The sequence below is a fragment of the Malaclemys terrapin genome, chromosome 6 (genome assembly GCF_027887155.1).
Source record: "Malaclemys terrapin pileata isolate rMalTer1 chromosome 6, rMalTer1.hap1, whole genome shotgun sequence".
Classification (NCBI taxonomy): Eukaryota; Metazoa; Chordata; order Testudines; family Emydidae; genus Malaclemys; species Malaclemys terrapin.
The window spans coordinates 91,573,225-91,598,714 of NC_071510.1; positions in this window are offsets into that span (position 1 = coordinate 91,573,225).

The window sequence follows — 25,490 nt, forward strand, 5'->3', positions numbered from 1 at the left end:
GGTGCCACAAGTACTCCTGTTCTTCTTTTTCCTGAAATTTAAGTTACTATTGCAGGATTTTCAGGGAGAGCGAATTCCAGATTCATGATCATGAGTACTTGCCCTGGACACTGGACAAAAGATTATCATTCCATCAAAGAACAAAACCTACCATGTGACTTTCATGTTCAGTCAAAACACCTTGAATGTTTAATTGCAAATATCAAATATTTAGAGTCATAGAGTCTAAGGCCTGAAGGGGCCACTAGATAATTTAGTCTAACCTCCTATATATCACAGGCTACCAACATCACCCCAGCACCTGCACTACAAACCCAATAACCGAAATAAGACCAAAGTATTATAGCCCACAGGAGTTTAGACTATTATGTGCCACAGGCAGAGAATAGGGAGGACTGAGGTGCACCAATTCTCAAGTCCCACAGAATGGCAAGGAAGTGATTGAGTGAGATACATCCTGATAATCCTGGCAGGTGATCCATGTCCCCACACCACAGAGGAAAGCATCACCCGCCCCCCCTCCCAGGTCACTGCCAATCTGACCTGGGAGAAAATTCCTTCCCAACCCCACCTATGGTGTTCAGTAAGACCCTGAGACAGCCAAGTATCTGACAAAGAGAATGATCAGTGCCACCTCAGAACCCTGATCCACCCTGCCCAAAGTGTCATCTCCAGTCATGACCATCCCTGATGTTTTAGAGGAAAGAGATAAAAAATAAACCAGAATATACTGAAGGGAAAAATCCCTTCCTGACCCCTGCCGGTGACCTGTTGAAACCCTGCAGCATGACCTTAAGGAAAATAAGACATAAATCAGAAGTGAGCCCCAGGACTGTGGGGCCCTGCCCTTATCACAAGCAAACCCATTATACAATTGCACTCATAAATTTGTCCATCTCTCTCAAAACTAATTAAGTTGTTTGCCCCCACAACTCGTATTAGGAGGCTGTTCCAGAACTTCACCCCTCTGATGGTTAGAAACCTTCTAATTTCCCACCTGAATTTGTTCATGGCCAGTTAATATCCATTTGTTCTTGTGCCAACACTGTCCTTTAGCTTAAATAGCTCTTCATCCTCCCTGGTATTTACCTCCCTATTGCATTTATAGAGAGAAATCATATTCCCTCTCAGCCTTCTTTTTGTTAGACTAAACAAGCAAAGCTCTTCTACTCTCTTCTTATAAGACACATGAAGCAATCCACACAGCAAATAGTTCATGAACAATCCATAGGCTGAAATAACACTAACTTCACATAAAACATTCATTAACATTTTTTGAACAATGAACACACAAGTGGGAATTGTGATCTGTCCATAGACAACGCACACTGGGAAAGTGCTACATTCAACAAATAAATTGATTGTTGAGAATAGTTCACTGATCACTTTTATCGCCTTCTTAAGTGGAATGCAGGCACAGCAGTATGGTCAATGGAATACTACAAGTAGCTGGTAGCTATGGAAAGTGGTTCCTCAGTCTTTTGAGACAACTGTAGCAGTTCACCAAACAAAGGGATTGAATCAAAGCCTGTTGAAATGAATGTGAAGCTTTCCATTAATTTCAATAAGTTTTGGTCAGGCATCAGCTATAGTAGCTATTGAATTCCTTGCCTCCTTCCTCTTGCAGCCACAACCAGCTGGCAGCCCTACCTTCAAGGTGAACTCCAAATCTAGTCCCTGCATTGAGCCATGATGTGTTACCAGGAAGGCACCTGAGCTGCCTGACTTCATACACATGTGTTTGCTATAACCCACAGCGGAGATCTGAGCACTCAAAATCCTGGAGCATATTGGACTCTGCATGGGTGAGGTTGGGAGAAGTCTGAGTTCCATTCTGGGTTGGCATGTACACATTTCAATGGGAGGTTGGCAGCTTCAGTTTGGAGATACTTAGCACAGAGATGTTATGTTGATTTTATCACTAAGATGGGGGGGGAGGGGAATTTGTAGTGGGAACCCCAACCAGAGGAGAAGAAAGGTAAACACCAGTGACAACAGCTTGAAATACCAATACTAATATAGGTACAAGTAGCCGGGAGTCACTGATCTGGGGGGAAATGGAGATAAAACTGCTGTACAGCTATAAATTCTTGAATTTTCAGAGCACTGTAATTTGCTTATTGCAGAGGACAGATGAAAATTCTTGTGAGAAATTGCTTCTTTTCCATAAAGCAAAATGAATTAAATCAGGTTTCATTTTCTGCATTCATATTCAGACACTGGAAAGAGATGGTCTAAGAGCCAGGCAAGGCCTGAAACTGCACAGGCCCAAATCCCTGCCAACTCGCACAAGATCCTAAGTTGGCTTTTTGTTCTCTAGACTCTCTAAAGTGTGCCAGTTCCAGTAGGAAAATGCTTGAAAACAATTCTACAGTCCTTTTCCAGTTATAAATTGCTTTTCAGCTGATGTCTTTTGAAGTGAAATCTCACACTGCAAAATATTCCAGCTCTTCATATTTGAATGTAAACCACGTAAAGAATAATTAAGAGCCCAGAACTGAACTCAGCTAACATTCCACGCAAGGGTGAGGAGGCTGGAAATGAATCATTTTTAGGATCCCTAACTTTGAAAAAGTAGAAATGTTTGAGGTGTTGAACTTTTAATCATTTTTGAGACTGAAGAATGTGGACCTCCTTCAATGACTGCACCTCACGAAACACAAAAAGCTGTCACGTGGTCTAATGTTACCTTAAAAACTGAACAGATGCCCCCAAAACTCCCATTAGGTCTTTGTTATATTTATATGGACCTGCTTTATATTTGCTAATCTTAGGTAAGATTCTGCCCTCAGTTACACACATGAAGTCAGTGGGAGTTTTTGCACGTATGCCAGGACAGAATTTGGCCCTTGTCCTTAATACAAAGCGTTCATTTCAAAAAAACTGTTGAATGACTGCCCAGTGCATACTTGAACTCTGCCTGATAATTGTAGCTTTTCTTTTGATATGTTCCTGTTTCATAACATCTGCAAACTGATAAAGTCACTACCACTTAATGGAAAGGAGAGAGTGACATTAACATTACCAATTAAAAGATGTCATCAGCATCCATTTATCAAAATTATGTGACTCTTAACCACCATCTCTTTCTGAGAGTTGTCTGCTAGCCCAGTGACAGGAAGGGATTGGCCTTTTCTGGTGCCAATGTCAAGGTTATTGCATGGATCAACCAACAAGAGGTAATTGCTACTTCTGCAACATTCTTGACCCTCTCTAACCCACTGTCTGGGAATTTGAGATCTAAACTCAGGTCTATCACATGGCAGTGCAGTGTGCAGCTGTCATAAAATCAGCCTAAACTACAAATGGGAAAATTCTATTTTTAAACTAAAAGTCCAAACATCCTCCTTCTTTCTTAGCATGGACATTTTTAGAACCAAACTTGAGGCTGGTACTGACCTCATTTCAAACTGCATAGAACACATTTTTCACCTCAGACATGTGGGAATGCATTGTTACATGTCTTGACAAAGTTAGTTACTCTGCCTCTGTTGTCTGCATCTAATCATCCGAGTTGGATTTGACCCACTATTCCATTCAACTTCTTTTTCTTAGCAGCAATTGAATTTTATCTGTGTTGTCTTAATTAATAGGCCTTAGTACCTTAAATGTTATCAAAGCACTGAACATTTCAATAGAGCAACCAAGATTTTCAATTATCAATGCCTAAGTTAGGCTCCTAAGTCCATATTTTGGTGCTAAATAAGTGCTGAGCTCCCAGTAGCTCCATTGACTTCACTCAGCAGCTGTCAGCATAGACTTAGCAGAGATCCCAAGAAACCATTTCCTCTTCTTCTCTAGCAACCTCAGACCAACAGGTAAGCAGCGCTGTCTGCAACAGGGTCATGACCATGGCAATAAAAATCCACTTCTTCAGTGCATTCCCTAAGATGCCTTAGCTTGTGGAACTCTGTGAAGCTTTAATTGCAATGCACAGCTACTCTCCCTCATCAGAAACATCAACCTAAGGCAGGAAGAGTTGGCTACATCAACACAGCAGTAGCTCGATGGGGCACAGTGTTTGAGCTATGCATAATGCTTCTGGGACCACTTGAGTAACATGGTGGCAGAATTTGCTACAACCTTCTTACCCAGGCTGTATGTGTATTTCCTCAGCATTAGTCCTTTTCCTGCTCCCTATGGCTGTCTACACTTGCATGCATACTCTGGTAGCTGACCATGTACATGCTCACGCATGTTCCCCATACCCATACCAAGTTTCCACATCTGCTGTGGTAGACATGGGTATAACACTTTCTACGCACATATACCCACGTCCACACTGCCTCTTTCGTTACATGACATTAGCGCTACCGTTTCAGGGCAGTATCCCAGGGTTCTGTGCAGCAGAGGAGACAGGAACAGCCTTCACGTTCGTTGTTGGTACTGTTCCCTGCCTTTACACATTTGCTGATTGCAGTTCCTGCTTGCCTTTCTCTCCAGCCAAACTGAGTGGAAGACATGGAGCAACTGGATGATTATCTGCAGGACAATTGCTTATGTGGTGGAAGAGATGATTGACAAGGTGCAGGATGGAATCTTGGCAGAACTTTCTGACACACCAAAGATGGCTGACCTTGAGGGTGAATGACAATCCATTAGAGTCCCCTGGAACAGATATGGTGACTGCTGGTATTGTTGCTGTATACCCAGGGGTGAACCATCGTTTCAGGTCCAGAAGAAATGGCATAATGTGGTGGGATCACATTGTTTTGGAAACCTGGGATGACCTGCAGTGGCTTCAGAACTTCCAAATGAGGAAACAGACCTCCATGGAGCTGTGTGAGGAGCCTGCACCACACCTCCAGCATCAGAACACTGGATTTGAGAAAGCCATGCCGGTACAGAAGCAGGTGGTTATTGCCCTGTGGAAGCTAGCAACACGAGGCAGCTATTGGTCAGAAGAAAACCATTTTGGGGTTGGAAAGTCCACTGCTAGGATTGGGGTGGTTTTGGTTTGTGAGGCAGTTAACAATGTGATTTATCAATGTGTGGTTGCCATAAGCACAGTTCCAGTACTAAACACTGGATTTGAGAAGATTGGGTTTCTGAACTGAACAGTGCCCATCGATGGCACCACATCCCAGTATTTTGCCCACCCAAAAGAGGCAAGTGAGCATGTGACCTGGAAAGGTTACTATTCACTTGTTCTGCAAGGCTTAGTAGACCACAGAGGCAGATTCATGAATACTAACACAGGAAACAGTGGAAAGGTTAATGACACCAGGACGCTGAGGAGGTCGGGATTGTCCTTGATAATACCGCAAAATATACATCTCAGTAGTAAAATAATGTAGCTAAAGTGTTGTGAGATGATGTAGTGAATCGCTGACCTTTGCTGTTCTCTTGCTGTACCAGCCTGCCCAAACACTCCTCATTGCTTCCTTACTTATTTTGCTGTCAAAACTGATTACAAGCAAATATATTAATCTTTACACATATACACCTGCATAATAAGACCCAAATCCAGGACCCAACATACATCTTGGATAGGCATAACAAGATCCAATGGCTGGAAGTTGAAGCTAGGCAAATTCAGACTGAAGATAAGTTGCAAACTTTAGAACCGCTTACCAGGGTTATGGTGGATTCTCCATCTCTGGCAATTTTAAAATCAAGATTGAATGTTTTTCCTAAATAGACCTAGTTCAAAGAAGAATTAATTCAGGGAAGTTCTCTGGCCTGTGTTATGCAGACTAGATGATCACAATGGTCCCTTCTGACTTTACAGTCTATGAATCTATACCCTCAGTGGGAGTTTTAGGCAGAGGAATTCTCTCCCTCAGGCTACAGAGTGCCAGGGAGTCACTCTGGGAGGCTACTTCATGCCCATGAACTTTAATTACTCTAGCCAGGGGAGAGAGACTGGAAAATCTGCATCAGTTAGATCGGTGGTTTTCAACCTTTTTTTCATTTGTGGACCCCTAACAAATTTTGAATGGAGATTCAGACCCCTTTGGTAATCTTAGACATAGGCTAGGTCTACACTACCCGCCTGAATCGGCGGGTAGAAATCGATCTCTAGGGATCGAATTATCGCGTCTCGTCGGGATGCGACAATCGATCCCCGAATCGACGCTCTTACTCCATCAGTGGAGGTGGGAGTAAGCGCTGTCGACGGGGAGCCGCGGAGGTCAATTTTGCCGTCGTCCTCACAGCGGGGTAAGTCGGCTCCGATAGGTCGAATTCAGCTACGCGAATGCTGAATTTGCGTATATTAAATTGACCCCCCCCTGTAGTGAAGACCTGCCCATAGTCTGCAGACTCCCAGGGATCCACAGACCACAGGTTGAAAACCACTGAGCTAGATCCTTTGCCTTCACCCCTGCCCTTGTCAGCTGTTAAAAGAGCCTTTGCAGATCAAAGCTCTATGCCAAATAGGGGGTGCACACCCCCAGTTCAGCCCTTCCTCTCAGTTGTGCCCCCCCTTGCACAGGCAGAACCTCACCTAGGAGCTGCTAGAAAACACTCTGTGGCTGCAGAGATGGGCCCAGCGTTTGTACCTAAATGTATAAGATGCACATATTTTAATCTACCATTCAGATAGCAAGGCTCAGCCTCTGCATACCACTTTGTTAGCATGTTGGATTTCATCCTCATGCACATAGTACAGGGAAAATGAAAGGCAGAGAGGAGTGCTCTGCTCGCTCTCTCTCATTTAGCAGAGTGCTTTTTGAATGGGTGGGATAATGATCCAGGAGAGTGACGTAATTCTGCACAGATGTAGCCACATTGATTTGTATGCGTCCAACATCCGTTCAACATTCATTAATACAACTGGGTGCAGAAAGTTTACAGGGAAAATAGATGTAGAAAGAACAATGTGCGTTACAGACTTGGAGTAGGAGGGAAATTCTTTAGACTATTTTTGTGCAGCTCAGTTGAAACCTACTCAGTGACATTTTTAAAAGGCTGCTTTCAAAGGCCCTGCTTCTCTCCCTACTTCATCTGCCAGCAGCACAATCATGGTCGTGACAGAGCGGTTTTGCCCCGCTCTGCTGCAGAGTAACAGCACACGATCTCTATTGTTGGAGGGTAAACAATAAAACCTATTTCTGTTGTTGGTTGGGTCTGCATTTCTTTGCTGTAATACCGCACTCGAGCAGATTCATATTTCCCACTGGAAAGGGGAAGTAGCTACAGTCCCATTAGTGTGCAAACATACATAGCAGCTTGAACTAAAACGCACATGCTAGTATGTGAGAGCTTTCATTTGGCCAGCTCTGCCTTTTTTCAGTGGTATGATGAGGAAGAGTAGGGGATAAACTAGGCATAAGAAGATGGATCTCTGGGTGAATTCACTAGTTTTTCCTTTTGGAGATATGGATGAATATGGAGACTGAGCACATGATTTTTCTCTCATGCCAGTGTAACTCCAATGGAATTACTCCCAATTTATACCAATGTAAGTAGAAAGAGACTCAGACCATGAATTAGCTCACAATTCCATCTGTGTTGACTATATAATGTAAGACATGAAGGAGATTTGTGTCACAGTGGTCACCTCTTTTACATCCCCATAAGCTTTTAAGAGGTTGTGCTTGTTTGTCTCTTGCTTCAGGATGAAGAGAACTTGTCTTCTCTTGTTATGGAAATGGTTAGACTCTGAAATGCTGAATTTGCTCATGTTAAGGAAAATATGCAGGTGAAGAGTTGATCTCTGCCTGGATGAACTATTCTCAATAATATATATGTCATGTAAAGAATGCATGATGGTGTGATATTAAGACTTATCGGCATTCATGTAGGAACATATTCATGAGGATAAAACCTTTATTTCAAAGTACACCATCATGCATTCTCTAAACAGCTAATAGGAAATACACAAGCAAATATGGGGGCCTCATGGTATTGATGTATCCAGCTCCTATTTAGTTCTAATCCAACCCTTGAGTTCCATCTCTACACAGATCTTGGTGTCTGTCTCCTCCTGCTACTGCCATTCACTTGGACTGTAGCTGGGGAAACTAGAGCCTATGACAAGGATCCTAGCTAGCCAATAGTACCAATATGATTTACCAACTGGTAAGTACAGATAGTATTTGGGGGCAATCATCACTGATGAAGGATCCAAGGCAGAAATTCGGGCAAAGAACTGCACAAACATCAGCAGCAGTGGCAAAGCTAGACCGAATTTGGAGGAATAAGAACATCTCCCTGGAATCCAAACTGAAACTGCTGCACTCATTGGTCATCTCCATTTTTCTGTATGCGTGCAAAACATGGACCTTTACAGCAGAACTTGAATGGAAAATACAGGTGGTAGAGATGAGATGCTTCCATAAAATCCTGGGCATCTCTGACTTCGACCATATCACTAATGACGAGGTCCGCAACATCATCACCCAATGCACTGGGTCATATGAAGACCTCCGGACGACTGTGAAGAAGTGCAAGCTGAAGTGGTACGGCCATGTAACAAGATCATCTGGCCTATAGCCAAGATCATCCTCCAAGGGACAGTTGAGGGGAAGAGAAGAAGAGGTAGACAGAAGAAGAGATGGATTGACAACATAAAAGAGTGGACAGGTATGGACTTCACAAAGACTCAAGCATTGACGCACAATTGTCAGGGGTGGAGACAATTGGTTGATTGGTCGTTGCAGCACCATCATTGATGAGCAATGTGGTTATGGGAGTGATGATGATGAAGTACAGATAGATAAGAGACCTGCAGAGTTTGCCTCTTGACACCACCATTCTCTGTGACATGATGAAGCATAAATAAGCTGCCACAACAACATGATTTATCATAAAGGAGACAGCATGACTGAATAAATCAGAGCTGGATTAAAACCAGAGGGAACCAACATTTGCCTGCAACATACTATCCAAGCAACCCACAATCACACACAAAGGGCTGGTCTACACTGGGGGGGGGGGGAAGGGATTGATCCAAGATACGCAACTTCAGCTACACGAATAGCGTAGCTGAAGTCGAAGTATCTTGGATCAAATTACCTGGGGTCCAGACGGCACGGGATCGACGACCGCGGCTCCCCCGTCGACTGCGCTACCACTGCTCGCTCTCGCGGAGTTCCGGAGTCAATGGTGAGCATGTTCGGGGGTCGATATATCGCGTCTTAACGAGATGCGATATATCGATCCCAGATAAATCGATTGCTACCCGCCAATACGGTGTGTAGTGAAGAATACCCAAACAATGGAAAAAACTATATTAGGAACAGGAAAGCCCTTAGCTTTGCTGAGAGTACGTCATTTGTTATATATGTGAAGAAGGTGAAAATTCTGGTGCTATGGATCATGATGTACATTCCTTTCCACCCTCCCAAGAATGTACTTTGGATAGTTAGCAATTCCAATTCCCAGATGTCATGAGAGACTGGTAATCCCTCAGGTAGATTAGACAGATACTATTTTAAGTTTAAAATGCTAAGAGGAAATCTTGTTCAAGAAAGAAAGAAAGAGGCTTTTGGGGGATGTAGATGAGGGAAGTGTGTAGCATCATACATCTATGGTGCTTTATTACTAAATTATAATAATCCTGTATTACTTATCTAATATTTATAACTATACTGAAATAAGTAATTTTTAATCTGCTACTGTTATTTAGTATAGAGGCTTTTCAGAGGAACTGAACAGCAAGGAAAAGCCTATGGGAGAAGGGAGAGGAAAGTAGTTAGTAGATTTGGTGACCAATTTAACTATGCATCTGGTATGTGAATGTGCTCTGAGTCCTGCTTGATCTTCTTAATGCAATGTAATCCTTAATTATCTGTCTTGACACCTAATGAGCACACATGCATACACCCTCTCCCTGGGCATGTATCTGTCTTGCCCTCTTAATCCTTTTATCCAGGCTGTGGCTGTGTTAGTTCTGCCACTGGGAATGACTCACCAATGTAGCGTCTCTCAGTGCTGCCACATCTCTGACATGTAATCATAATAATCTCTCTCCCATTGTGATTAAGGTCTGAAACTGGTATAATCCCTTCAAGTTGACATCCAGCAAAGTCCACGCGTGTTTTTAATCTATGGCATAATTTGTCAACCTCAGGGAATTACATTTTATGTTAAATTCAGTGGCAGGGTAGAAATTAACAGGTCATTGGTGCTTTTACTGTAAATGGGTATCTGAATAATTGGTATTGTATTTAGTGAGGGCCAAATTGTAGTATTTAGATGCTATCCAGAGTAGGGGGAAGGGGAGATGGTACCTCCGGATGGGAAACTCAGGTAGGAATTGTGCTTCAGGGAGGAGCATTCATTTCCTGAGCACTCCAATGTGGCCAGACAGCACCATAGGGCAGTGCAACGAGGGCTACGGCCAGGACCAGGACCCTGCTTCCTTCACTCTCACCACCTTTAGAGTAATGTGTCTCTTGAGGGAATACTGATGGAGCAGTCCTTATACTCCCCCAAACACAGAGACCACACCAGTGTCAGAACCTGATGTGAGCCGTGCATAGGAGGGAGCTGCTTGTGTGCTCCCTGCCCAACCTCGGAAGAATCTATCAGAATCAGGCCCTGATTCCTTCCCACCTCTGGGATTCCTGACATCATTAGTAAAAATGAACATGGTTACAGGGAAGGGAAAAGAAACCAAGAAATCTTCATCTTTATGTGACCCGACTCAGGCAGTGTAAGAAAAGGGGGGAGGGGAAGATAGGGAGATTGACACTAAAATCTCTACATGTTGCATCTCTGCAGCATTTCCTCTAGAGGGAAAACCTAGGACAGGTGTTCCCAAACTATCCTCTTTTTGAGCCTTTAAATACTAATTACCCTCTTTATGCCGGCCTTACAACTATTTACTAAAATATTTAAAACATTGGGCCATATTTATCAAAGCTGGTACAGGGAGGAGTAAAGTACTCTTGTGATCCAACTATACCCATTATGCCAGAGGGGAAAATAATCCCTCTTTAGAGCAGCCCAAATTAATGTAATCCTTGTTTCTCCTTTCCCCCTACTGTGAATGATTATTTATCACCATGTTGTGTGTCTCTCAGATTATTACGTGATCGGCACTTTCTTCTGCTACCAGAACAAACACAACAAAAAGAAAAGGTAGAAAAGGAGGTCAGAGAAGTGGGAGTCCTGGTTATGAATCTAGTAGAGTCCTCTTTTTATTTGACCAATGACAGTTGGAAATGAGTGCATTCCAACAACTGGTTTTGGGTCAGGTTTTCGAAAGCACTCAGCATTGGCTTAACTCCATTGAAGTCACTGGGAGTTTTAATGCGAGCAGAATTAGATCAATGCTGAGTCATTGCTTTCAATGCGACCAGCTATGTCAACAGTATCCATGTTTGAAAATCCTTCCCTTTATGTCAGCCTTATCACACATTGAGCCTGACTCTTAGCTAGAGTCCCTTCTAGCTCATACACTCAGTATGTGGCTAACAGCGCAGTCTCATTTTCCAGACTATAAGAGAGACAGTGGTGGCCGTTAAAAAGTCAACATTTGCCAACAGTTATTACAAAGAGGTAGCTGAGATATCAGAGTTTCCCTCTATGCTTAAAATATTACTGTATATGAGTGTGTGTATGTATATATATATAATATAGTGATGTTTTCATGGCACATATGGTAAAGCTGGTAGGCTTTACGAAGTAGGCTTCTGTTTATTGTGAAAATTGAAAAATTCCCATTATTTTTAAATTCTGCAACACTTTGGAGACCCACCATGCCCCCTTCCCCTCTAGAGCTCCTAACCCACAGTTTGGAAAATGATGACCTCAGGAAAACCATGAAAACTGTGATGAAGTTACACTGGCAAATATTTTACAAGGAAAGATGAAAAAGAGCTAAATATGTCTATGAATGTTTGAAAGGTGTAAACACTAAGGAGGCAGAAGAATTATTTAGCATAATTATTTAGCAATCTGGAACTAATGTGATGAAATCAAAAAGGGAACATTTAGACTGAATATCAGGAAAAATGTTCTGACAGCAAGATCTACTGTACTGTCAAATAATCTCCCAACAGATGTAATAGAAGCCTCTGTTGCGGTGACATTTATTACTGCTATTTTTAAGTGTCACAACGTGTGCTAGAATGGACAAAACACAAATAGTTGTAAAAGAGAGAACTGTATTTCATTTGCAGGGATGGACTAGATGACCTTTTTTGTTATTAATCACAGGACCCAAAAGTTTTCTAGGGGTATCTCAAAAAAAGACAAAAATACAAGATCTGGGCCCTGCAATAACAAGGGGATAACAAGACAGTAGTCAGGGGATGAAAAGGGACAAGATAATGATGATAAAATAACCATCTAGCACCTTAAGGTAAAACCTGGGACATGATCACTCATTGAGAGTCAGTGCACAGCATGGTGGAGTAAAGAATTGGTTTGTTTTGTTGATGTCTTACTTGACTAATTTCTTGTAGGCTTTGAATAAGAAGTGGGTGTGATAGTTCTCAGGGAGCCAGGGCCGGCTCTAGGCATCAGCTTACCAAGCAGGTGCTTGGGGTGACCACTTTGGAGAGGGGTGGCACGTCCAGTTGTTCGGCGGCAATTCGGCGGACGGTCCCTCACTCCTGCTCGGAGCTAAGGACCTCCCGCCGAATTACCGCCGCAGATCGCGATCGCAGCTTTTTTGTTTGTTTGTTTGTTTTTATTTGGCTGCTTGGGGTGGCCAAAACCCTGGAGCCGGCCCTGCCGGGAGCCCAGGACTATGAGCCACGTTGTTACCCTCCTTCCTCCAGTGAGAGAGAGACTTGCTGGGTGTGAGCTCCCTGACACCGCCAGCCTGTTAGCCACCCAAACAATCACCTCTGAGCAATGCTAGCCCTCACTTTGCTTTTCAGGTTAACAATAGGGCACCTCTTTGAAGCATTCCTCTGTGATATCCAGCCCCTGACACTGGCTACTCACAGCAATTTCAGGTTTGCAGTCCCCAGCAAGACCGAGACGGCTTGTTTGATTCCGCTGAGGATCAATTCCTATAAAACATCACTGCACCAAGATATATTTAGAGTGAAAACAAATGTAAGTTTATTACCAAAGATTAAGATTTAAGAGATAGTGAGTAAGGATAATGGAAACAGAAAAGTTACACATAAAACAAAATCAATACATGCTTTCTAGAGCCTAAATTAACATTAACAGGCTAACCATCTATCTAAAAGCAGTCTGATTTCACCCAGAGCTTTCTTGCAGTGTTTCCAACAAAGATTGGTTGGGACCCCATTTTCATGTATGTAATCACACTGCCCAAGTAATTCCTGAAATGCAGGATGAAAAGGTGTCCTTTTATCTTCTCCTAATATACTCCAAAATTCATTGGTTTGTCCCCAGAGTCAGAACGACTTCCCTACCCACCCCATAGTTTACTCTCTGGTGTCCTGACTCTATGTTGACTCCACATCCTCCTGTTGACTTATGCAAATGAGGCTTCCATTGTGTTGGCTTACAATGCTTAAATTACATGTGAACCTATGCAGACAGGTGAGGTGAATATGCATCCTTTGACATATTTTCAGTGTATGCACATGTGCACGCACACACACAACTTCTTACATGGTATTTGTAGATATATTTCACAATAATATGAATGACCAGCATGAGCATGGTTTTTCTTGAAGACCTTGCATGACATTCTTTATGGATAAATACTATGACAGTGGTGTGATGAGTTTGTCAGGCCGATTAGGAATTGCTATTAGACCAATGAACCCTTGGCCTGTTGGCAGTGAGGGGTTCTTAGGGTCATACCTCCCCTCTTACAATGATGCAATATGGTCAGCCCCTGGCTGATCCATAGGCGTCGGTTCATAACCCTCTTGCCTGGACAGGGCGTCTGCCTCTATATTTTCTTGTCTGTTGATATACACAAATTTCTATGTCATGTTCTTGGATAGTGATGCTCCAAAGTAGCAGTTTGGAATTGGTTCCTTTGGTTTGATGTAACCACACCAGCGTGGAATGGTCTGTCAGGACCCTACAGGTTCTGTCAAATAGATAAGGCCTTAACTGCTTGACAGCCCATACAATTGCACAACAGTCCTTTTCTATGACAGAATAATTCTGTTCAATGGATGTCAGTGTTTGTTTAAGAAAGCAATGGGATGTTTTTTGTTACCTTCCCCTGTTTTACTTACTGGACTTTTATTAAGGATGATTTTCCTGATGCTTTCTAGGGAGATGTCTGAACTTTGCTGCAAACTCATGGCTTCTGTCAGCAGTAAGAGCTGTCTCAAGTATGGGGGTGAGTGACTCCTCTTAGAGACACGTTGTTATTCTCTGCTGGATATGAGCCGGAGGCATTCCCTCCCACCTTAGCTGCCTTTCCTGCTTCACAGTTCACTTCTGGGAACTTAGCTACATATACCTTGTTGCTATGGGTGACAATATTACCATCTTTGGCCATTTATACTACATCATTCCAAATCAACACATCAGCTGGTAAATCTTCAAGAACCCCCACATTCAAAGTATATCTTAAAACTTCCCTCTCCAATTCAATGAAGACTAAAGGCACCGTGACCTTAAACTGTCTGACACCTAGCAGGCTCACTTTTTCCACAGGGAGCAAGCTGCTTTCCTGAATCACATCTCTCCTGATTAGGGAGATCTGAACACCAGTGTCTCACCAGCCTTGGCAAACTTTGCCATTCACCTTGGCACCTTTGATAAACTCTTCGTCAACCTCCAACAAGTCAATCCTTACAAAATTTACTAGGGTCCCCCCAGGCACCTACAGGGGTCCTGAATCGAAGGTAGCACCATTAACCTCAGCTGAACAGGGTTTATATTTGGATTCCCCCTGCTTACGGCAATCTCTTCTCATGTGCTCAGTGGAGCCACATGAATATCACTTTCTTGGACCATTCTCCTGTGATAGAGGCCTGTAATTATGATTACCAGGAGGGGATTAGTTCTTGGGTGGTGGGTCCCTGGACTCACCACCGTCCTCCTTGTTTTCCTTAGGATAAAAAGGGATCCCCAATTTACACTGGGCTTCTGTCCTTCCCTCCAGGGTTTGCGCTCACAGGATGGTCTGGCTTGTAGTAAGAATCAGTAATATCAGTTGCCTCTTGTACAGTGACAGGGGTTATAGCTCAAATAGCCACTCTGATTTCTTCAGTACGTGTACTCAGGAATTGTTCCTGTGCAAAGAAGTCAAATAGTGGTAGTAATTCCCTTTCCTTTTTTGCCCGCTTTTTTTTATTAAATATCACATTCTATACACATATACTCTGACTCATCTTATCATGCTTGCTGAGATTCCTAAATCTTAACCAATTTCACCCTCGGGGGTGGTTTGAAACCTTTGCAAACAGCGTTTTTAAACTCCTCGCATTTCAATGCTTCCCCCATATCCATCTCATCAAACCCTTGCAGTACTTTACCCAAGAGTTTGGAGATAACCATGGGTACTCTTTTTTTTTCTTCTGGAATCTTATGCAGTTCCCATATTCTTTCAAAAGTGGTGAGAAACTTTTCAGTACAATCCATTTCTCTGTATGCAAGGCACAGATTGTCCTAGCTGGATGATCCTTGGGGAGTATTACCCATAGTCTGAGGGCTCTATCCTTGTTTGTCCATTAGGCTCAGGCTACACAGCCGCTCCTTCTCTTTTCTTTGGGCTTCTTTCTCTTTTAGTTCAATGGTTCGCTGATATGCAGCTTCTTGCTCTTTGGCTCTCCATTCAGCTTCCTACCTCTGGTGCTCTCATTCCTTGTCCACTTTCTCTGTCTCCAATCTGGCCACTGCTAACTTCATGGCTGTTTTGCTGAGGGTTGTATCAGGTTGGATTTCTGTGCCTGCACTCCCATTGTCCTTGCTCATTTTGGGGGTTTCTTTAGTTCTATTTCCCATACCTGAAATAAACAAAAAAACAAAACAAAACAAAAACTGTAACCTTTTCTTTGTCTGGTCCCAACCTTCTCATGTGTGAATCTCGTAGGATCCAATTTACCAGTCCTTGGAGTGTGATCCTTAGCTAACCAGTGAACTAGGTGTGTGATCCTGCCACAACTATACTACTGTGATGATTCTTGGGGTGCCCAGAATTGTGAGTCACCTTGTTACCTGACTGCCTCCAGCAAGAGAGAGACTTGCTGGTGCTTATCTGGATGTCAGCTCCAGGACCCCACCAACCTGTTAGCCACCTAAACAATCTTTTCAGAGCAATGAACATAAGAACATACTGGGTCAGACCAAAGGTCCGTCAAGCCCAGTATCCTGTCCGCTAACAGTGGCCAATGGCAGGTGCCCCAAAGGGAATGAACAGATAGGGCATGGATCACTTGATGATAACCTGTCACCCAATCCCAGCTTCTGGCAAACAGAGGCTAGGGACACCATTCCTGCCCATCCTGGCTAATAGCCATTGATGGACCTATCTTCCATGAATCTACCTAGCTCCCTTTTGAACCCCGTTATAGTATTGACCTTCACAACACCCTCTGGCAAGGAGTTCCAGAGGTTGACAGTGCGTTGCATGAAAAAATACTTTCTTGTGTTTGTTTTAAACCTGCTACCTATTAATTTCATTTGGTGGCCCTTTGTTCTTGCATTATGAGAAGGAGAAAATAACACTTCCTTATTTACTTTCTCTATACCACTCATGATTTTATAAACCTCTATCATATTCCCCCTTAGCCGCCTCTTTTCCAAGCTGAAAAATCCCAGTCTTATTAATCTCACCTCATACGGAAGCCGTTCCATGCCCCTAATAATTTTTGCTGCTCTTTTCTGAACCTTTTCCAATTCCAATATATCTGTTTTGAGATGGGGCAACCACATCTGCATGCAGTATTCAAGGTGTGGGCATACCATGGATTTATATAGAGGCAATATGATATTTTCTGACTTATTATCTATCCCTTTCTTGATGATTCCCAACATTCTGTTCGCCCTCACTTTGCTTTCAGGGTAACAATGGGGCACCCTGGTCCCCAAGCTCCTTTGTGATATCCAGCCCCCTGACACAGCTGCTCACAGCAATTTCAGGTTTGCTATCCCCAACTGGATGGTGAACACACCAGCTTGTTTGATACAGCTGTGGCTCAGCTCCTATCTAGCATCACAACACTATGATATATGTATGGTGAAAACAATGATAGATTTATTACCAAAGGTTAAGATTGAAGAGATAGTGAGGATAATGGAAACAGAAAAGTTACATATAAAACAAACTCAATACATACTTTCTAGAGACGAAAATTAACTTTATCTGTCTAAGTCTTATTTCACCCAAGCTTTCTTGCAGGGTTTCCAACCAAGGCTGGCTGGCATCCTGTTGTCATGAATGTAATCACACTGCCTGATTACTTCCTCAGGTGTAGGAAAAAAGGGTGTCCTATTGCCTTCTCCTAATATACCCCAAAGTTAATTGGTTTTGGGTCCTGACTCTGTGTTAACTTCACATCTTCATTGTGATTTTACATGCAAACAGTGCTTCCACTGTGTTGGTGTGCGATGCTTAATTTATATGTGGACTGAGGCAGACAGGTGGATATAGATCCATTGTCTGGCAAAAATCTGTTTGTTAACCCGGTTTGGATTATGACACTCTTTATGGATAAATGCTGTGAAAGCGGTGTGCTAGCTGGAGAGAGTTTGTCAGGCCTGTTAGTGGCTGCTATTACAGAACAGTGAATCTTTTTGCTGGTTGACATTGACAGGTTCTTAGGGTGATGGTAGTTCTGGAGGAAGGACTTGAAAAAGAGAGGGTAATGGTCTTGCACATCAGTGGAGAAAGGGCATTCTAAGCATAAAGAGCAGCGTGGAAGAAAAACACCCATTTCCGGATTGCAGAGCATCATTTACAGTCCCTAGAAGCCCAGGTGGTGGAACTGACCTGATAAAGGCGTATACTATCATAGCAACGTAAGAATTGCGATACCAGACAGACCAGGGTTCCATTACATACAGTATGCTGCCTCCAACTGTGCCAGATGTTTCAGAAGGAGGTACAAGAAGCCATAAAAACAACAAGGAGTCCAGTGGCACCTGAAAGACTAACAGATTTATTTGGGCATAAGCTTTCGTGGGTAAAAAACCTCACTTCTTCAGATGCATGGAGTGAAAAGTATATGCCCTGAATCATGAGGGTTTCTATCCCTTCCAAAACTCTAGGTGGTTATTATTTTAAACTCCTTTCTATTTTATCTCTGGATGTCCTCATTATTCATAAAAATATCCAATCCTTTCTGAATCCTGCTAAATTCTTGACCTCAATGACATCTTGTGACAATTATTTCCTCAAGTGACTTGTACTTTTTGCAAATAAGTATTTGCTTTTGTTCGCTGAAATTTGCTGCCTTTCAGTCGGTATGACCCGGGGAGTGCAGTTTACTGTTTGTGCATATTAAGTTTGTTTTTGAGTTTGTTTCTGGGTACATTTGAATTTAAATTACAAGCACATTTTTATTGATCAGAATTACATGCTGTATTTACTCATGACCTTGTTTGTCAGGTGGTGGGGTCTTTTTTTAGAGCTTTCTGCCTGACAGTTTTATTTTGTTGCTTAGGCGCCCTTGGGTTGCTATGGTAATGGAGTGTGCTGCTGCCGCCGCTGCATGCTAGGAAGATGGAAGCATGACTACTTTCATCTGAGAAATTTAAAGTGCTGAAATATTGATGCAGGTGATGAGGAAGAATGCCAGTGACAGAAAATTAGACAATGAAGATAGGAAACAAAAATATAACAGTGTGTGAAAATGCTGCTTATTACCACAATGTATTGCTCCCAGGTACCGGACGTGCTATTCTACCAAAAGGTGGAGAGGAGCTCATAATTGCCTTGTATGTGGAGGAAGTGATGTTGGCTCAATTGATGTTGATCTACAGTGTGATGACCAAGGCCCAGGTCTACAACACAGTCTTTGTGAATGTGCAGGCAAAATTATGTAAAGTCGCCTAATGTCAATAGGACTCTGTTTAGTTGTAGGGGTCTGCCCAATGGCATCCCATTACAGGATCATGGTCTGAGGGTCTGATTTTCATTTACACAAAGGCCACTTTACACCACTCAGACAGTGCAAAGGGGCTGTACAATTAGTGCAAATGTAATTTATTCTTGCTTTACACTGCCAGAGCATCGATGTATCTCAGGTATATCATTGGTTTCATGGTCCATTTGTCTAAAAATTCTCCCTAGAGGTGGCCCATGAAGAGGTTGGCATATTGGGGAGCCATCCTGGTAACCATGGCTGTTCCCATGGTTTGGACAAAAGGTTTGTTTTGTTTTGGAATGTAAAATTATCATTGATGATAATTAAATGAATGAGTTTGGTGATGTGTTTGGGGTTGATATCTGAGTGCTGTCCTTTGTCTTTGATGCAGACAGCAATGTTGTCATGGTGAGAGATGTTGGTGTATAGGGTGTGGACATACATGGTGTCAAGGATGGTATTCTGAGGGAGGTTGTTAATGTTGTGGAGTTTCTTGTGGAAGTTGGTTGTGTCCTGTGTTCCCTGCAAGCTGCATGGTTGGGCGGCTGCCCAGGAGAGATTCAAGTGCCACGCAGCTGATTAGCAGAGCCGCGCACATCCGGCAGCATGTGTTCAGGTGCCCCTCCTTCCACTGCTTTGCAGCCATATTCCTCTTTCAGCTGCTCCCAAGACCCTCCTGCTGGCTGTGCAGAGTGTAGGGGGGTAGGGGTGCTGATGTCAGGATGTCCCACTCTCCTCGCCCCTGTACCCCATTTCTGCAGAGTAGGGCAGAGGAGATAGTCCGGCTCAGGACTCAGAGCTGCTGCGGTCTGAGGTCTCAAGACTCCAGCCCAGAGCTGGCTCCAGCATTTCTGCCGCCCCAAGCAAAGCAAAAAAAAAAAAAAAAAAAGCCGTGATCGGTGGAGGCAATTTGAAAAAAAAAAATAGCTGCAATCGGTGGCGGCAGTTCAGTGGCAGGTCCTTCACTCCTACAGAGAGTGAGGGACCTGCCGCCCCCAAATTGCCGCAGGTGCCACCCCTCTCCCTTGGCCGCCCCAAGCACCTGCTTGTTAAGCTGATGCCTGGAGCCAGCCCTGTTCCAGCCTCCGGGCAGTGAGTGTCTTTTTTTAAAGAGACAGCACACAGCTTCTGAGACTTCCCCAGCAGCCAGATCACACTGTCTCTATCTCAGTCTCTCTCCCTCTCCCCTGCCCACGTACCTCATCTCTGCAGAGCGGGGCAGGGGAGACAGGGCTCAGGACACAGCAGGAGAGCTTTCAATGAGTGCCGTAAAGAGATAGCGCACGGCATCTCTCTTTCTCTCTCTCACACACACACACACTCTCTCTCTCTCACACACATGTCTCTGTATCACACACAGAGACACACACACACTCTGTCTCTTTCACACTCATCTCCCAACACCTACCTGTATTGTTGTTGTTGTTACTTCTTGGTACTTCCTACAGTGCACATATATCCAGGTATGTTAGCAACAAGAAGAAAGTCAAGGAAAGTGTGGGCCACTTACTGAATGAGGGAGGCAACTTAGTGACAGAGGATGTGGAAAAAGCTAATGTACTCAATGCTTTTTTTGCCTCTGTCTTCACAAACAAGGTCAGCTCCCACACTGCTGGACTGGGCAGCACAGTATGGGGAAGAGGTGACCAGCCCTCCGTGGAGAAAGAAGTGGTTCGGGACTATTTAGAAAAACTGGATGAGCACAAATCCATGGGGCCGGATGTGCTGCATCCGAGGGTGCTAAAGGAGTTGGCGGATGTGATTGCAGAGCCATTGGCCATCATCTTTGAAAACTCATGGCAATCGGGGGAGGTCCTGGATGACTGGAAAAAGGCTAATGTAGTGCCCATCTTTAAAAAAGGGAAGAAGGAGGAACTGGGGAACTACAGGCCAGTCAGCCTCACCTTAGTCCCTGGAAAAATCATGGAGCAGGTCCTCAAGGAATCAATTATGAAACACTTAGAGGAGAGGAAAGTGATCAGGAACAGTCAGCATGGATTCACCAAGGGGAAATCGTATCTGACTAATCTAATTGCCTTCTATGAGGAGATAACTGGGTCTGTGGATGAGGGGAAAGCAGTGGATGTGTTATTCCTTGACTTTAGCAAAGCTTTTGATACGGTCTCCCACAGTATTCTTGCCGCCAAGTTAAAGAAGTATGGGCTGGATGAATGGACTGTAAGGTGGATAGAAAGCTGGCTAGATCGTCGGGCTCAACGGGTAGTGATCAATGGCTCCATGTCTAGTTGGCAGCCAGTTTCAAGCAGAGTGCCCCAGGGGTCGGTCCTGGGGCCGGTTTTGTTTAATATCTTTATTAATGATCTGGAGGATGGTGTGGACTGCACTCTCAGCAAGTTTGCAGATGACACTAAACTGGGAGGCATGGTAGATACGCTGGAGGGTAGGGATCAGATACAGAGGGACCTAGACAAATTGGAGGATGGGCCAAAAGAAACCTGATGAGGTTCAACAAGGACAAGTGCAGAGTCCTGAACTTAGGACGGAAGAATCCTATGCACTGCTACAGACTAGGGACCGAATGGCTAGATAGCAGTTCTGCAGAAAAGGACTTAGGGGTCACAGTGGATGAGAAGCTGGATATGAGTCAACAGTGTGCTCTTGTTGCCAAGAAGGCTAATGGCATTTTGGGCTGTATAAGTAGGGGCATTGCCAGCAGATCGAGGGACGTGATCGTTCCCCTTTATGCGACATTGGTGAGGCCTCATCTGGAGTACTGTGTCCAGTTTTGGGCCCCACACTACAAGAAGGATGTGGACATTTTGGAAAGAGTCCAGCAGAGGGCAACAAAAATGATTAGGTGTCTGGAGCACATGACTTATGAGGAGAGGCTGAGGGAACTGTTTAGTCTCCAGAAGAGAAGAATGAGGGGGGATTTGATAGCTGCTTTCAACTACCTGAGGAGGGGTTCCAAAGAGGATGGAGCTCAGCTGTTCTCAGTGGTGGCAGATGACAGAACAAGGAGCAATGGTCTCAAGTTGCAGTGGGGAAGGTCTAGGTTGGATATTAGGAAACACTATTTCACTAGGAGGGTGGTGAAGCACTGGAATGAGTTACCTAGGGAGGTGGTGGAATCTCCTTCCTTGGAGGTTTTTAAGGCCTGGCTTGACAAAGCCCTGGCTGGGATGATTTAGTTGGGAATTGGTCCTGCTTTGAGCAGGGGGTTGAACTAGATGACCTCCTGAGGTCCCTTCCAACCCTGATATTCTATGATTCTATGATTCTCTGTAATTTTATTCTAATGTTTTGACTGGTCTATGCATTTCATAATTTTTATTTCTCTTGCACTTAAATTCTTTGAGTAGTGAGTTCTAAAATGCCTAACCTGTCCTGGCTGGAGTAATTATCCCTATGACAACTTTTAAAAATACATATTATATCTAGCGTTTTTTGTTTATACTGGTGGCACACATCCGAACATACCTTGGGGCACATAACAAAATTTATTCCGCACATGGATGGAAAAATTAGAGGGAACATTGTTTGTGTCCTGAAGGAAACTGGCCGTTTGGGTGGTGAGTGATTTGAGGATGGTTTCTATGAGTCCAAATATTCCACAACAGCCCTCGGCACTAGAGTGGCTCTTCAGTACGCCGGCCTCTTCCTGGGCCACTTCAAGGAAGAATTTGTTGGCAAATGCATCATGAAACTTATGACTATAGGGGTATTAACTGCCCAACTCACCCCGAATGATCTCTTGCATCAAGTGTTAACCTGTATCTGTTCCACCTTGTATTTTGCTATGACATTTTGAGTAATTTCCCCAGACTTGAAGAAGAGCTCTGTGTAGCTCAGAAGCTTGTCTCTCTCACCAACAGAAGTTGGGCCAATAAAAGATATTACATCACCCACCTTGACTCTCTAATATTATTTATATGGCAGTTTGATAGTTTGTTTTATGTTTTATAGCAGATCAAATGTGCTACTAAGCAGAGGAGGAAAGATAGGTGGGGACAGATTTAAAGAGAACTTAGAAGGTGAGAAGGGGATGCTCAAAATGTATGGAAAAGAAAAAAGAGGGAAGCCACTTCAGAAATTAAAGAAAAGGGAGAAATATTCAGGGTGATGGGAAATGGAAAATGATTGGAGCAGCAGCATTTTAGATGGATGGAGTGCTAGAGATTTGGAAAAGGAATGATGTAGGTTGGAAGGAGGCATAGAAAAGGAGAGGAAAATGCAGTTTAGCAAACCATTGGAGAAGGAATTAGCAGCGGTGGTTTTGAATATTAAGGAGCAGCTGTCAATAATGGGTGAATGTATACTTCAGGACTGGACTGAAATCCAAAGTTTCCAAGAGAAATTGTTCCATTGACTTACAATCAGGTCCTAACTGTGGCACTGATAGATCCCTGAGATCACTGCAGGCAATGATAGATCTGACACTGGGTTATATTTTTCCTGGATAAAATGAATAAAAGCTAATGACTTAAAATGTATTTTTGCACCTGGGTGAAACCTGGGAGAGTTTTAATGGGGAAGCATCTGGGAAATAGTAGAAAGAACAGGTTCTTGGTTGTCTTGTTTTGTTTGGGTTTTTTTTTTTTTTTTTTTTTTTTGTTTGAACTGTCTCTGGTGTTTTCTTGTGTTTGCTTGTTCAGGCACTTTAGGTTATGGGAGGTTTTCTACTAGACAGAGTCCAAGTGCCCTAAGGGCCATGCCAAGTGCTGTTGCCAAAAAATACGTAGGAGGCTGTCTTGTGAAAGGAAAATGGAAACCGGGGGCGATTGGTATGTTTCTGACCTAGTCGCAATGAAGCCAAAGTTTTGGTGTCATCGAGTTACGTGCGAATATGCAATGCAGGATAATGATTTAGGATTTCCTAGGTTCGGGTGGATTTTTATAACCTTTGGGGTACCTGGTCTCCAGCCATTGTGCTGAAGATATTACTATGAACATTTTCATGAGATTTACTATGGAAAATTATGTTGCCTAATTGTAGAAAGATGTTTACATAACTTGCCTCAGATAGCTCTACCTCCATTAAGTCACATGTTAGTATAATTTAGATTTTACATAGCACAAAGTAATGTGTCTTTGGAACGTAATTTGAATATTTGAGTTATGCCTCATCTTTTGAGCCTTTCTGAGGGGTGTTACTATTGTTCCTTGACTGGTTTCCAGGGAAATAAATAAATCTGTTTCTGATTGGCAAGCTTCCTGTTCTGCAGTGGATTTTTGATTGAGTTACATTCCCTTTACTGGTGATGATGAATGAACGATGAAGCCTAGTGTGTTTAAAATTATATGCTGTGTGATAGATCCCCACAAACGTGAAACATTGAGACATCCAACAAAGTTGAAAATACTGCATTTGTACCATATTGCCATGAGGCACAGATACATATTTTTTTCAGGGGGCCAAAAGAGATCAATATAGCTCATTTAACACGTCTTAATTTGTTAGGATTATGTTGACCAAAATTAATTAGTTTTGGCTTCTGTATCTACGTCAATTTAATATTTACTCTGCTTGAAACTTCTATAAAGAAACCATTTTGAATCAATTCAAAGTAGATAAAATGTGCACAATCTCTGAAAACTGAGATATTTATCTCATAGAATAGTTGTTCCAATGACTCTGCAGTTGGCATGTCTGGGGGAAATCAAAGCTATTTGTTATCTGAGTGTAACTACGGAAATATATTCAGTTTCACAGAGAACAGAAACTACATGTTTGTGATCCATTTCACCTTTTTTAAAGCTGCATGATTATACTTTCTATTAATTCCAATAAAGCAAATAAAACAAGACTAGAACTTTCATGATGGAGGCCATATTTGTATTTTTACTCAGCTTTGCATTTCTGGGGTCTGTTGACACTGGAATCTTGGGGAGTGTTCAGATTTAGCTAGACACATATGCCAGTTTTGAATTTCAGATGTTGCTAAGCCCTCAGATCAGTAAATGTGTACTAGTTTAAAAAAAATCCACCAAACATAAACATACCTTTTAAAGAATATTGAGATCAGAAACAAGTATGAAAAGCTTCATGTAGAATGCCATATCATAAGTAATAATAATGGTGGTGGTAGTTATTTCTATATGTAGCAGCCATTCAACAGCTTGTGTATTTATCAAAATGTTGTAAAAACATTATTTATTTTGTTAATTCCTTTTGCACCCATCATTGCAATATTTGAGCACTTTAGAGATTAAAATGAACAGCTGTTGCCAAAATGGTCACTGATGAAGCTCCCCCTTGCCTTTATCCAGTTCCCTCACCCACTGATGAGATTAATGCCATCAGGCTATGAGGCCCAAACTGTGGGAAATGAAACGTGCTCTCCATCCTAAAAAAACATAACATGCACTATAGTGACCCACAGAAGGGAATGAGCTTGAGAGCTGAGGGGTCTGCACCTAGACTACTCTGCCATTCTCCTTTTTAATTTCATCCCTGGGAGAAGACAGCAAGAACTTTCTTCTGGAATGCTACCATTGCAAGTGGGCAAAGGCGGAGGCAGACACTCTGAGCCTAAGATACTCAGGTCTGCGACCTTTCAGGGATTTTTGGATGATAACTAATTGCATCCAGAAGAGGATTTTGGTAACCAGCTCAGAGCACAGAGTTACAGGTGTTGCATGCACACCAGCTTG